The 13,462-nt window shown below is 36.8% G+C and overlaps 1 pseudogene; it reads right to left on the bottom strand.

Annotated features, from left to right (window-relative positions):
* Nucleotides 1-9,943: 9,943 nt before the first annotated feature.
* On the bottom strand, nt 9,944-12,758 carry LOC119572063 (annotated as a pseudogene).
* Between the last annotated feature and the right edge of the window lie 704 nt (nt 12,759-13,462).

Raw genomic sequence — 13,462 nt, 5'->3', positions numbered from 1 at the left:
TAAAATCAGCGAGGACATCCTGAGCAGTTGCGAAGGATCACCATGAAGGGCGCACTGTGGCTTGCTCTTGGCCTGACGTGGCTGCTGGAGACGCCGGCAGCGGGACTCCTGTTGGCCATGTGTCCGCAGCAGACTGACAAAAGCGAATCGTTCTGCGAGTGCACCAAGGAAAATGGGCGGAGTGGCCCCTTGTCAAGATTACCTGTAACTTCACAGAAACCAAGTAGGTAGATTTCGGGAGGCAGGATATGCTCAGTAAAGAGGCACTTCCTAAGGATTTTTTTACCAGAAGGAAGCGGTGTTATACTTAATATTCTCTATTGATTTGAGTGTGAATGAGATAATTGGATTTTTTATTCTACTTGTGCCCGGCACTTATAAAAAAATATTTCTAATATCTATTGCATCAGTTTGTAATTGTGTGAGTGTATATGAGTGTGTGTGTGTGTATATATATATATATATATATATATTATATATATATATATATATATATATATATATATATATATATGTATATATACGCACACACAACACATATATAAATATAAATAAATAAATATATATATATATATATATATATATATATATATATATATATATATATATATCGCGCACGTGTGTGTGTGTGTGTGTGTGTGTGTGTGTGTGTGTGGGTGTGTTTGTGTGTGTGTGTGTGTGTGTGTGGTGTGTGTGTGTGTGTGTGTGTGTGTGTGCGCGCGGGGGGGGTGTACGTACATACATACACGCATACACACACACACACACACACACACCACACACACACACACACCACACACACACACACTCACACACATATATATATATATATATATATATATATATATATATATATTTATATATATATATATATATATATATATATATATATATATATATATATATATATATATGCATATATATAATATATATATATATTATATATATATATATGTATGTATATAAATATATATGTATATATATGTATATATGTGTGTGTGTGTGTGTGTGTATATATATATATATATATATATGTATATATATATAATTATATATATATATATAATATATATTATATATATATATATACATATATATATATATATATATATATATATATATGTGCATATATATATATATATATATATATATATATATATATATATATTATATATATGCACACGCGCGCGCGCCCCAGACAGACACACACACACACACACACACACACACACACAACACACACACACACACACACACACACACATACACACACACACACACACACAACACACACACACACATACACAGATATATCAGATAGATAGCTAGATGCTGTGTATATAGGTGTGTGTGTTTTATGAATATATATATACTGTATGTGTGTCCGTATGTATATACAAATATATATGTACATGAGGCAATAGATATTAGAAATACCTATTGGGCTTTTTCCTCGGAGTTCCACAGCCGGTTCAAAGAGCTGGTGTCCCCCCCCCCCTTCCCCCCGTGGATGTAGCGGGGACGAGTCGGTGCACACTGATAAGGTTTCTCGCCTCGCTCTCACACGCGCGCTGCACTCTCGCTCTCCCCTTCTCCTCCCTCTCTCCTCTCTCTCTCTCTCTCTCTCTCTCTCTCTCTCTCTCCTTCTCCCTCTCTCTCTCTCTCTCGCTCTCCTCTCTCTCTCTCTTCCCTTTTCTCTCCCCCTCTCTCTCTCTCTCTCCCCTCTCTCTCTCTCTCTCTCTCTCTCCCTCTCTCTCTCTCGCTCCTCTCGCTCTCTCTCTCGCTCTCTTTTCTCGCTCTCCTCTCTCGCTCTCTCTCTCGCTCTCTCCTCTCTCTTTCTCTCTCTCTCGCTCTGTCTTTCTCTCTCTTCTCTCTCCCCTCTCTCTCTTCTCTCTCTCTCTCTCTCTTTTCTCTCTCTCTCCTCTCTCATCTCTCTTTCTCTAGTAGTAGTAGTATCACTATTATTATCATTATTAGTAGAAAGTAGTATCAATAGTAGTAATAGGTATTATTATCATCAATACTTTTTTTGTTTTTTGTTGTTGTTGATGATGATGATGATGATGACTTTGTTAGTGACGGTATGTTAATATTATTAGTGTTATCATTTTTGTTATCATCAATGATGATGATGATAGTGATAAAATGAAAATCATTATTATGACTTTATCATTAAAATACCATTTCTTCATTTAATTATTACCATCGTTATCATTATTATTATCAATGTTATTTATATTATTATTATCAATACAATCGTACTCATTATATTATTCATATTATTATCATCTAAGTTATTATCATTATTATTTCTTTATTTTCTATAATATATTAACAGTAGAAGTAATAGTACTCGCTGTAGTATTATCATCATTATCATTGTTATTCATTATCATTATTATCATTATCATTAATATAATCATTATTATTTATCATTATTATCAATTGTATCATTCTCAATACCATTGTTAACATTAATATTTTAATACTTTATCATCATTATTATTTTTGTTGTTGTAATTATTATTATTATTATCATTATACTATTATTATTTTTATTAATATCATCATCAGCAGCAGCAGCAGCATTATCATCATCATTTTACTATTATTATTAGTAGTAGTAGTAGTAGTAGTAGTATTGGTATTAGTATTATTATTAATGGTAGTTTTATCATTGCCCATTATTACCATTACTTTTATTATTATCATTTTTATCGTTATTAGAATTACTGTTGTTATTATTATCACTGTCATTATGATTATTATTATCATTATCATTATAAAGATTATTATTGTTTTTTTTTTTTTGTTGTTTTGGGTTTATTATTACTATCTTATTATTATTTTATTATTATTATATATTATTATTATTAATATTATCATCATCATCATCATTATTAGTATTATTACTAACGTTATTATTATTATTGTTATTATTAGCATTTTAATTTTCTTTTTATAATTATTGTCATTATTATTGAAACAATACTCCTAATAGAAATAATAATAGAGATGACAATAATGATAATTATTATTGTTATCATTTTTGCTTTTTTGTTGTTGTTGTTGTTGTTTATCTTTATTATTGTTGCTATTATCGCCATTATTATCATTATCTTTATTGATATTATTCTTAATATCATTATTATTATTTAGTAGGATTGTCAAAATGAAAAAGATTATTGTGATACTAATAATGATGATGATGATGATGATTATCTTATCATGTTATTATTTTTGTTGTTGTTATTATTATTATCATTGTTATCGGCATCATCTTATTAACAGTGTTATCATTGTTTTATTGTTGTTATTATTTTTCCTGTTCGAATTTCTATCATCATTACCATTATTGTTGTTATAATTATTATAACTATTATTATTATTATGAATATTTTTCTTATGATGATGATGATGATGATTACTCTTATATTTGTTATTACTGTTGTTTTATTATTGTTATGATGATGATAATGATAATGGTGACTATTATATTTTTATTACTGTTGTTATTATCATTATTATTATTTTGTTATCATCATCATCATTCATTATTTACCGCAACTTCATCCTCACTACTGTTATTACTACCATTACAATTTCTCTTATTTTCCCCCACACTGTAATCGCAACGCCTCCTGCCCCCTTCACCGCCTCCTCCCCCCGGCAGGACGTGCTCCTGACGAGAGCCTCTTACCCTTTCCGCGCCTCCCGCGTCGTCAGCGCCTACGTGAGGGTGGCCGACGCAAAGAGTGTCCACGTAACTAGGAGCTTCCTGGAGGAGTGGCAGAGCGTGCCAGCCACCGCCCTGGACCTGTGGAGAGCCGGCACCTCACCTTCGACGTCCTCTACGAGTCTGAGAACCTGCACGCCTACTCCCCCTACAGGACGTCAGTCGGTGAGGGATCGCTTTTGTTTTGCAGGGGTTCGGATGCTCGGATTTTAAGGGGTTGAGATTTTTTTTTCTTTTTTCTTTTTTCTTTTTTCTTGGGGGGGGGGAGGGGTCTTTATATTCTAATATTGGTTTGTATTATATTTGTTATGGTCTAATATATTTCTCAGATTTGGTTGTGTGTTTAGGTTTGTTTTGACACTTTTTTTGTTGAATTCAAAAGTCTTTTTTTTTTTTTTAAGATAATTTCTTGGTGTGTTTGGAATCTGATTGGACAGAATTTGGCTTTGTGTTTAGATTTTATTATGATCCTTTTGATCGTTTGGATAATGTTTTGCATGCACAGGAAATATTTACTTTGACTTTCTTATATGTAATTCATATACATTTGGGATAGTTTTTTATATTTATAATTCATTAGAGTTCCGTTCGCCTGTTTATTTTTGTGCGTGTGTGTGTGTGTTTGTGTGTGTGTTATGTGTGGTGTGTGTGTGTGTGTGTATGTGTGTGTTTTGTGTGTGATGTGTATGTGTGTGTGGGTGTGTGTGGGTGTGAATAATAACAACAACAACAATAACAACCACAACAAACAACGCCATAAACAATAACAAAATAGATTCAGAAGAAAACAAAACAAGATTCCCCTCCCTCTCTCCCTCCTAGGAATTGGAATCGCGACTGCTACGTTCCCGAAATTCCCGGCAAATCATGCGCGACCGAGACCGCGGCGGATTGCTCATCAGGAGCAGCCGGGTCGACGTTCTTCCGAAAAGGCGCTTTTCTATAATATCAAAACAGGTGGGCTTTACGTGTGTGTGTGTGGTTTTTTGTGAGTGTTTGATTGTGGTGTTTTGTGTGGGCGTGTGTGCGAATGTGTGCGTGTGTGTATGTTTTTGTGTGTCTTTGTGAGTGTGTGTTTTGTGTGTGTTTTTTTTTTGTTGTTGTTGTTGTTTTTTGGTGTGGTTTTTTATGTGCATTTTTTCTCTCTTTTTTCTTCTTCTTCTTCTCCTTTTCTTCTTCTTGTTGCTTTTCTTCAGTGGGGCGTGTTTCTTCTTCGTTTTTTTCTTTTTATGTGCACGTTTCTCTTCTCTCTCTTTCTCCCCTTCTCTCCTTCTCTCTCTCTCTCTCTCTCTCCTCTCTCTCTCCCCTCTCTCTCTCCCCTCGCTCTCTCTCTCTCTCTCTCTTCTGTGTGCGTGTTTTTTCCCCCTGTGCGTGTTTTTCTTTCCCTGTGCGTGTGTTCCTTTTGTCTAGTGTGTTCTTTGTTTGTTTTGTTTGTTTTTTGTTTGTTTTTTTTTAAGTTCGGGGGGGTCGTTGTGTTGTTGATTCATGATGCTAATACTTTAATGGATTAATAATGACTGATAATGATGGTAATGATAATAATGGTAATGATGATAATATCAATGATGTTGAAAAGATGGGTAACGGTAATGAGTACAACCCTTATCATTATCAATACAGAGAACCAATAATCCACACAATGATAATATAGAATAGAAAATACAGTAAGATTTTTGTTTTACCCGAGCAAAACAACCATCCCAATACAACAACAACAACAACAAAATAAAAAATCACAAAAAAAATCACACGAACCCTTCCCCCCCCCCTCGTCCCCTTCTCCCACCCTTTCCCTTTCTCCCCTCTCCCTCCCCCACCCCTTCCATCCACCCCCTCCTTCCCCTCTCCCTCTCCTACCCCTTCACCCCTCCTCCCCCCTTTCCCTCTCCCTCCCCCTTTCTCCACCCCTTCCCTTCCCCTGCCCCTCCCCCCCCTCCTTTCCCTTCCCCCTCGCTCTTCCAACAGATGCTTTAAACTTGGTGATCGAGGACTCTGCGGCCCAGCGTGGTGGAAGGCCCGGTGTCAGCCAGCGGGTCGTCACTCTGAGCCAGCGCTCCCTCCATAGCTGGGTTGGCTTCAGGATGCACAAGGTCCTCGTAAATTCCCTGGGCGCTGGATCTTTCAATATCACGCATAGTGTAAGAGCCTACTCTTATTTTATTTTTTTTATTTTTGTTGTTGTTATTTATTTATTTATTTTTTTTAATGATAGCTGCAATAGTAAAGACGAATAAGATGGCTGTTTGTATCACCCCATGGTGTATGATGCTTTATTACTGTTTAATAACAGTAATAATGATAAAGTGAAATGCGCTGCTTGCTGTCAGTATGTTAGATGCTTTTCCCCTTTTTATTCTGTTTTAAGTGACACTAAGATAAAAAGGATAATAAACGATATCTGAATATTTACAAAAGCAAACCCATGAATTGGTGAAATAATCTTATTATAAAGATAAGTCCCCGGGGCTTTTAGTGTCGCGCATGTGGTTTTCTTTTTTCCTTTGTTTGTTTTCTTTTTTTTCTTTTATTTTTTTTTCCTTCTGGTTTTAGGGATTTTTTTTTGAGGGGGGGGGTAGGGTGTGGGGGGGGGGAGGGAGGAGAGGAGGGGAGGGGGGAGGGAGGAGGGGGGGGGAAAGGGGAAGGAGAAAGAGAGAGAGAGAGAGAAAGAGAGAGAGTAAGTAGAGGAGGAGGAGAGAGAGAGAGAGACGACGAGAAGGGGGGGGGGGGGGGAGAAGAAGAGGGAAATTATTAACAGAATTTTGATAACAAATTAACTGAAAAAAACACCTTATCTATAGTACTAATATGGTTTCAAAAAGTTAAAATAAAATATCATCAAAATTCTTTATACCAATAAAAACAGGGATAATAAACAAAGATAAAAAATGTTACAATAAAAACGATAAAAGAGATGTAATAATATGTGTGGTAAAAAAAAAATATGATAATGGTGTATAATAGAAATATTAAAATAGTAATTAACAATAATTGAAAATTTTAAAATACAATAATAATAGTAAATAATAATGATGTTTAAAAGTTTATGATGAAAATAGTAATAATAAAATAATAATAATATAATAATAATTAATAATAAAATAATAATAATAGCCTTTGATATCAACCATATCACCTACAAAAAATGAAAAAAGCCCTTTGGGGAATAATAACGATTATAAACCCAAAGCAAATAAAAAAACTGAATAAACCCAAAGTTAAAAAAAAAAAATGGGAACAAAGGAAAAAAAGTAAAACCCTCTATATGTTTTACCTCCCCCCACCCCCTCACCCCCCCAACCCCCGTTCCCCCTCCCGTCGGAGGTGGGTGGGTAGGGAGAAAGTGCCGTTCAAGAGGTGAGCCCGGCGCCTTCCCGTCCGGGGAACCTTAAGTCTCCTTTGGGGGAAAACACTTCGGACACCTGCAGAAGGAGGCGCGGGGGGTATTTTTTTTTTTTTTTTTTTTTTTTTTTTTTGGTGGATTTGTGTGTTTTGGGGGGGGGGGGGGTAAGCGGTCCTCGCTTTAATGGATAATCAGTATTGGTGCGTTTGTGTTGTATATAAAGGAAAAACCGGAGTGCATTCCTCCCACCCTCTCTACCCCCCCCCCCCCCCCTCCCCGGGGTCAGCGTGCGGGGCGAGGTAATTTCGAGGGGAAACCTGATGACACAGGGGAGAGCGAGCCCGGTGGCCTCGGTGCCTGCGTCGTCTTTCCCCCAGAGAAACCCCCGTGCGGGTGTGGCGGGCAGGAGGTCGCCCGGGGAACATCACCCCTTCCATTTCCGGGGGAACCCCCAAAATCAGGAGGGGCTCAAGTTTTCTTTGGTTTGTTGTTTTGGCTGTTTTTGTTTTTTTTTATTTTGGTGTTTCACTTCTTTTCTTCTTTTTTTTTCTTCCCCCTTTCCCCTTAGCTTGTTCTATCTTTTTTTGTAATAATTATTTTCTATTTTGTTTTCTGCCCCTGTTTTATCTTTTCCCCCACTGCAAATTTGTGCTATTCCTCCTTTCGTACTTTTGTACATGCCTACCTTCACTGTCAGATGATACACACAAATCGATCAAAATACAGCAGCCTTAATACACACAAAGCCCCATCGAGGGGTTTCAGGGGAGGCAGAAAGACCTCACTGAGCAATGAAAGAAGCAAAGGGTATTGCGCTATTATTTAGAGAAAGCAGAAGAGGCGTTTTCCCCCGGGAAACATTTCAGTGGGGAGGGGGTTTGTGCAGGCCTCCAAGCCCATTAAAATTAAAATATAATATTAAATATATATTATATATATAATATAATATATTAAAATATATATATATATATATATTATTGTGTGTGTGGTGTGTGTGTGTGTGTGTGTGTGTGTGTGTGGTGGGTTTTGGGGTGTGTGTGTGCGTGTGTGGTGTGGTGGTGCGTGTGTGTGTGTGTGTGTGTGTGTGTGGTGTGTGTGGTGTGTGGTTGTGTGTGTGTGTGTGTGTTGTGTGTGTTTTTGTGTGTGTTGTGGTGTGTGGGTGGGTGTGTGGTGGGGTTGGGGTTGGGGTGTTGTGTGTGTGTTATCAGAAGAGTTAAATATACAATGGGAATACCAAACTAATGACAAAAAAAACAATAGAGATACCCCGGAAGACCCGTAATTCCGACAAACACCCCTTTTTAAAAAACCCCCGTCCCCCCGCGTATTCACGGGATCAGCAGTCCCCCAGCCCTGGAGTCGAAACTCCAGCGCCGCCCTCTGGACCCTGGCAGTCATGGCCGTCCTCGCTCCCCCCCTCATCGCCGGCGTCCTCCCGTAAAAGCCGGGGAGGCCCCCTGATCCCCCACTACAAGGGGAACGCCCATTTTCCCCAGCTCTGCAAGGCTCTGCGGACAACGTCGCCAACGGGCCCGAGCCGCGACGGGAGGAGACGCCCCTTTCAAGTGACTAACCCCCATGTACGAGGAAGGGAAGTCCTATTGATGAGCAAGAGTGTGATGAAAATCTAAACCCTGAACTATTGAATGAAAATCAAATCTACGCTTCTGTATAGTCGGTTGAGGTTCAGGCTTGGGTTTTGAGGGACAAAACGAGTGTGATTTATTCTAATGACACTGCGGCCAAAAACCCAATCCCTGTTCGAGACGTCGGGAGGCTGGAACTCCATCAAGGACAGACATGGTGCGGACGGTAGTAAAAATGATGTACAGCCTTTAGTCTTTTCAATTCATGTTAGTTTTACAGTGTCTGACTGAAAAAGAGCAACATTCTCTTGGGACTAAAGTCTAACATTGATCTACACGTTTTCCATAAAATAAGTAAAATCGGAGCACAAAGAGGATATCGGTGTTTCTTCAGTGCCTTAGACAGAATAGATAGATGTAATTTTAAAGGTGAAAATTTCCCCAAATTGTTTTATATAGTAATATAAAGGGTATGTATTAAATAACTTTAACGAAAAAATATGACCTATCATTGTTTTTCTGAATGACTTTTGGAAGTAGTAATACATATTGTAAAAGCACTTTATTTGATTTTATTTGTATTTTCACCAAAATCCTGAAGTAAACTTCCATAATATTACAGTTATACTGATTTTTGCATTAGCAAACCTTTTCGGGCCCTTCCCCACATTATACAATATGAAAAATATGTGGTGTGTGTATAGTGCCATTTTTATCCCGTTGTATGGTTCTTTGTCTATACTATATTTGGAATACACTCATAAACTTATTTCATTGTTAGTTTGGCCTTTGGCTTGTCTGAAACCAGTATGAATTAAACTCTGTACAGTTTTTTGATAATAAGAACTCATACAAGCATTTAGCAATAAATTTTTGGTGCTTCTGTTCTAGGAAAGAAAATTATCATGAAATAGAATAAAAATGCAATATCTGTTGGTTTATAAGATACTCTTATCCTTTCACATAATATATTTCAGCACTGTTTCTTCTCAACATTTTCCTGATAAACCCCTTAAATTCTGCTTTGGGGAATTATAGGTAGCATGATTTGCATGTTGGTCGTATTTCCTTTCAAAAGATATATGTAAACATCTTAAAAGGAAAACCACAAATCTCCAAAATGGTATAACTTAAACCACATATAAAACAATGGTTATTATTTTACATTTAAGCATCTAAACTCATACATTTTAAAACACTGCTAAATATTTGCAATGGAGACAAAATAGACTGATTAAATACTAAAGCCCTAGGCCAATCCTCTTGATGTTCACCATTATCTTATGTGGAAAGATCAATTATTTCATCAGCATAAATCAACTTTGAGAAACTGTTTAGCAGCTGATGCAATATCAGGGTACTTAAATGCATATCCTGTATCCAGTGTTTTTCTTTGGCATCACCTTCTGCCCCTCCGTCATTATTTTTGGCTCGGTCCTGACTGAACATGAGGTTAAACGGCAATCTTTGGGAGGAGGAATCAAGGAAAGGCCTCCACAGAGCTTTGCCGAAAGCTTGTGCAAACTCCTTGTTGTTGATGATTTGTGGCGCAACACCTTTCACTGGCCCCTCTACATTTTCGGATTCAAGGGCCCATGGATGTAGAGGCCCACAATGTCATCTATGTGGGATCCAGGGCATAGGCTGCAAGCCATCAGAAATGGGTCCTCCCAGTCCCAGAAAAAAAGGGCAAAATCAATGCTGGATCTGCCTCTTGCCGCCCTAGGACAAACACCTGTGAAGAGGAGTTATAGGTTATACTGCATCTTCGGGCATTATGTATCTACTTCACATTTTGGGTTATAAAGCAAGGAGCTTTCCTTGTTGTTGGGTATCAATACTTAATTTGCACCAAACAACCTGACTTCACAGTCTCAAAGGGGTATGACCCTCAAGGGCAATTGCAAGCAAGTTTTTATTTTACCTGTCTTATTTTTGCTGTCCTGACATTGGCTTCTGGGGGTAGATCTGCGCAGATTCCCAATCCACACACAACCTGGAGAGGAAGTCAAAAGTCTTTCCACCAGGACTTTCTTCTGTGTATACTACATCTTGAGAGGTGAATAGTAGCCTGAGGATGGTGGGGAAAAGTTTTATCTTAGTTGATTTAGGAGAGTGTGATATGTTTTTTCCCCAATATAGAAGATCATTATTAACAAACCATCAACAGGGCAGGATGAATGAAATATGGAGGAAGCTGAGCCACTGGAAAACTTTGGATAATAACTAGGGAAGATGATAATGTATTAAAAAAAAAAAAAAAATTAGGAAGAAAATTCCCGTACTTAATGATAATGATAAGGAAATATACTCACTGACTCCTGATGATGATACAAATATTTTTGCTTCTCCTTGGCTTCCATGATTGCTTGTGCTAGATACCTGCCAAAAAAAAAATAAAATAATGAACACTTCACAACCCTGTAAATTATCAAAAAGGCAATTAAGAAAATGTAAAAGCATTACCTTACAAGGAATATCTACATATCAAGATTTGGCAATAAAAAAACAAACAAAAGTGACGATAGTAATAAGACCCTACCGTGTAGTATTAACACGCGACGCCCAGACAATTCTGCTTGAAACCTTCTGTCCAGCGTCGCATAGGATCCAAAATGTTCTTGCCCAGCCAAACTAACTACAGCTGTCGTATTTTCCGGTAATCCAACTTTGTTCAAGTCACTCTGGGAAGATTTAAGAGTGGTTTTCAGAAAGCAGATGAAGAGAGCCCGGCAAGAAAAAGGATGTTTATTTATTAACAGAATGAAGAGTGTAATCATGTAATAAGTCATTTAAGAATAGTAAAATTTAAAAGTAACTCCACTGAAAAACTATTCAACTAAAGATAACAAAAAAATAACAAGGGTTTGAAAATATAAAACTGATGTGCAAGAAAGATTTAAAGATATTCACTTTGCTGAAAAATAAAAATAATGAATAACAATAGTAGTAGTAGTAGAAGAAGTATCAGTAGTAGTAAGAACGTGTTAGAAAGTAAATATCTGTAAGTAAAAGTAAATGAGATGTGGTTTAAACAGTATTAATTAACCATACATAAGTAAGAGGGAATATATAGTAACTCAGGTAGGTAACACCAGTAGCCCAGTAATAAATTAATAACAGTCTGCAGTATTTAGTAATACAAAAGAATAATAATAATAACATTGATAACTGTAATACCATTAATAATAACATAAAGAAAAAGAAGCATGAAAAACATACAAATAAATGTTGTGAAAGCATCCACTCTCTGAACTTTCAATCACAGTAAACAATGAAAGCTTGGCCAGAGTATAAAAAATAATAACATCAGCATCACCTACCCATGTAGTTTCTCCAAGGTCCTGGCTTTCGTGAAATAATGCGAACATCATACCCCTTTCTTTTCAGGCTATTTGCGAGGGCTGTCCCTATGAACCTGAGCCTCCCCCTGAAACAGGATTAGTAAAAACATGATTTCCAAGCTACGCTCAGGTAAAAAAAAGTCCAGGCTGTAACAGCAACAAATGTTTATCTTTAAGCTTATAATGATAATCAATAACAACAATAATAAAAATCAATAAAATTAACAAATATTATTATCATACTACTGCCATTACTGTTATTATTATCACTATTACTGATTATTTGAGAACAATAAACACTTGAAGCATATATTTTTGAGATAACTTGAGATTACTGGTTCACAACATACTCTGGGTTATTATTAATATGAACCTAATAGAAATAAATCTTGTACAAAAATAGATCATGTAGAAGTACTGATGTAACCTGAGGTTTTAACAACACATAGAGCAACCTAAAAGCATTAGAAAACATCCCGCAGAAAGGAAGATAAAAATACTCCATAATGACTCCAGCATTCCCCCGTAGCCTCTTTTACTTTGACCTTAATCCATTGCTGCCGGGTGGTTTCCCAATATGAAAGCCCCCCCTCCCAGGGTGAATTCGTTGTGGCCCAGACCCCACTGATGTGAAAACTGTCAGAACCATAAACATGCATTGGTATGATTGTACATGCCCCCAGAAAACAAGGACCAGTGAACCATGGCACATATAGACTTTCCACCCGAAATGTAAATCCCGGGTATGCCATGGTAAAGTATGTACATGCCACCCGGTGGCCGGGAAAGGGTTAAGATAATTAGGACAACAAATCTGCACCATGTATATTCGCGCAAGGTAAAGCATATAGGCCACCCCTGGTGATTTGCTGTCAAGTAGAAATAAGGAATCACTTTTCATTTAAAACACAATAAATATGAAAGGTGGAGGTTTCTTGACCTTGACCAGATTGCCAAAAGTAGTGGCCATGAGCATCATGATGTCCTTTTCAACAGAGGAACACCTACCAATATTACTGCTGAAATAGACTTTAAAGAAAGTATCAGTTTTTTAAAAGTTTTGGTTCATTTTTCTATTTGAGACAAGTGGACAAGATTCTTTCCACTTAAGTTGTGGTCCAACTACCATAGGAAAAAAAAAATTCTTAAAAAGAAAATAATGGTTAATGACTGGAGTTTTGCCTTATGTATACGTGCTTTGTTATTCATGATCTCAGCACTTCCGATCTAATAAATTTGTTATTTTTGAGTTGCGATGGAAGTACATAGAAGATAAATTTCTTAGATTTATTTGCTCTATCGTTTGCATATATTATTTTCTATATAAAAGAAGGGTGATGAAACTGGACCCATACCGATAAATTTTTCAGATAAAACAAAAGATAAAAAATACTGGCAAAAAATCCTAAAACCCATACTTGCCACATAAAATATGATAAATTACAAAAAAAAATTA

The sequence above is a fragment of the Penaeus monodon genome, unplaced genomic scaffold (assembly GCF_015228065.2).
Source record: "Penaeus monodon isolate SGIC_2016 unplaced genomic scaffold, NSTDA_Pmon_1 PmonScaffold_9432, whole genome shotgun sequence".
In the NCBI taxonomy this organism is placed as follows: Eukaryota; Metazoa; Arthropoda; class Malacostraca; order Decapoda; family Penaeidae; genus Penaeus; species Penaeus monodon.
Note: the sequence above shows the minus strand (reverse complement) of the source record. Positions and strands in the feature narration are given on the sequence as shown.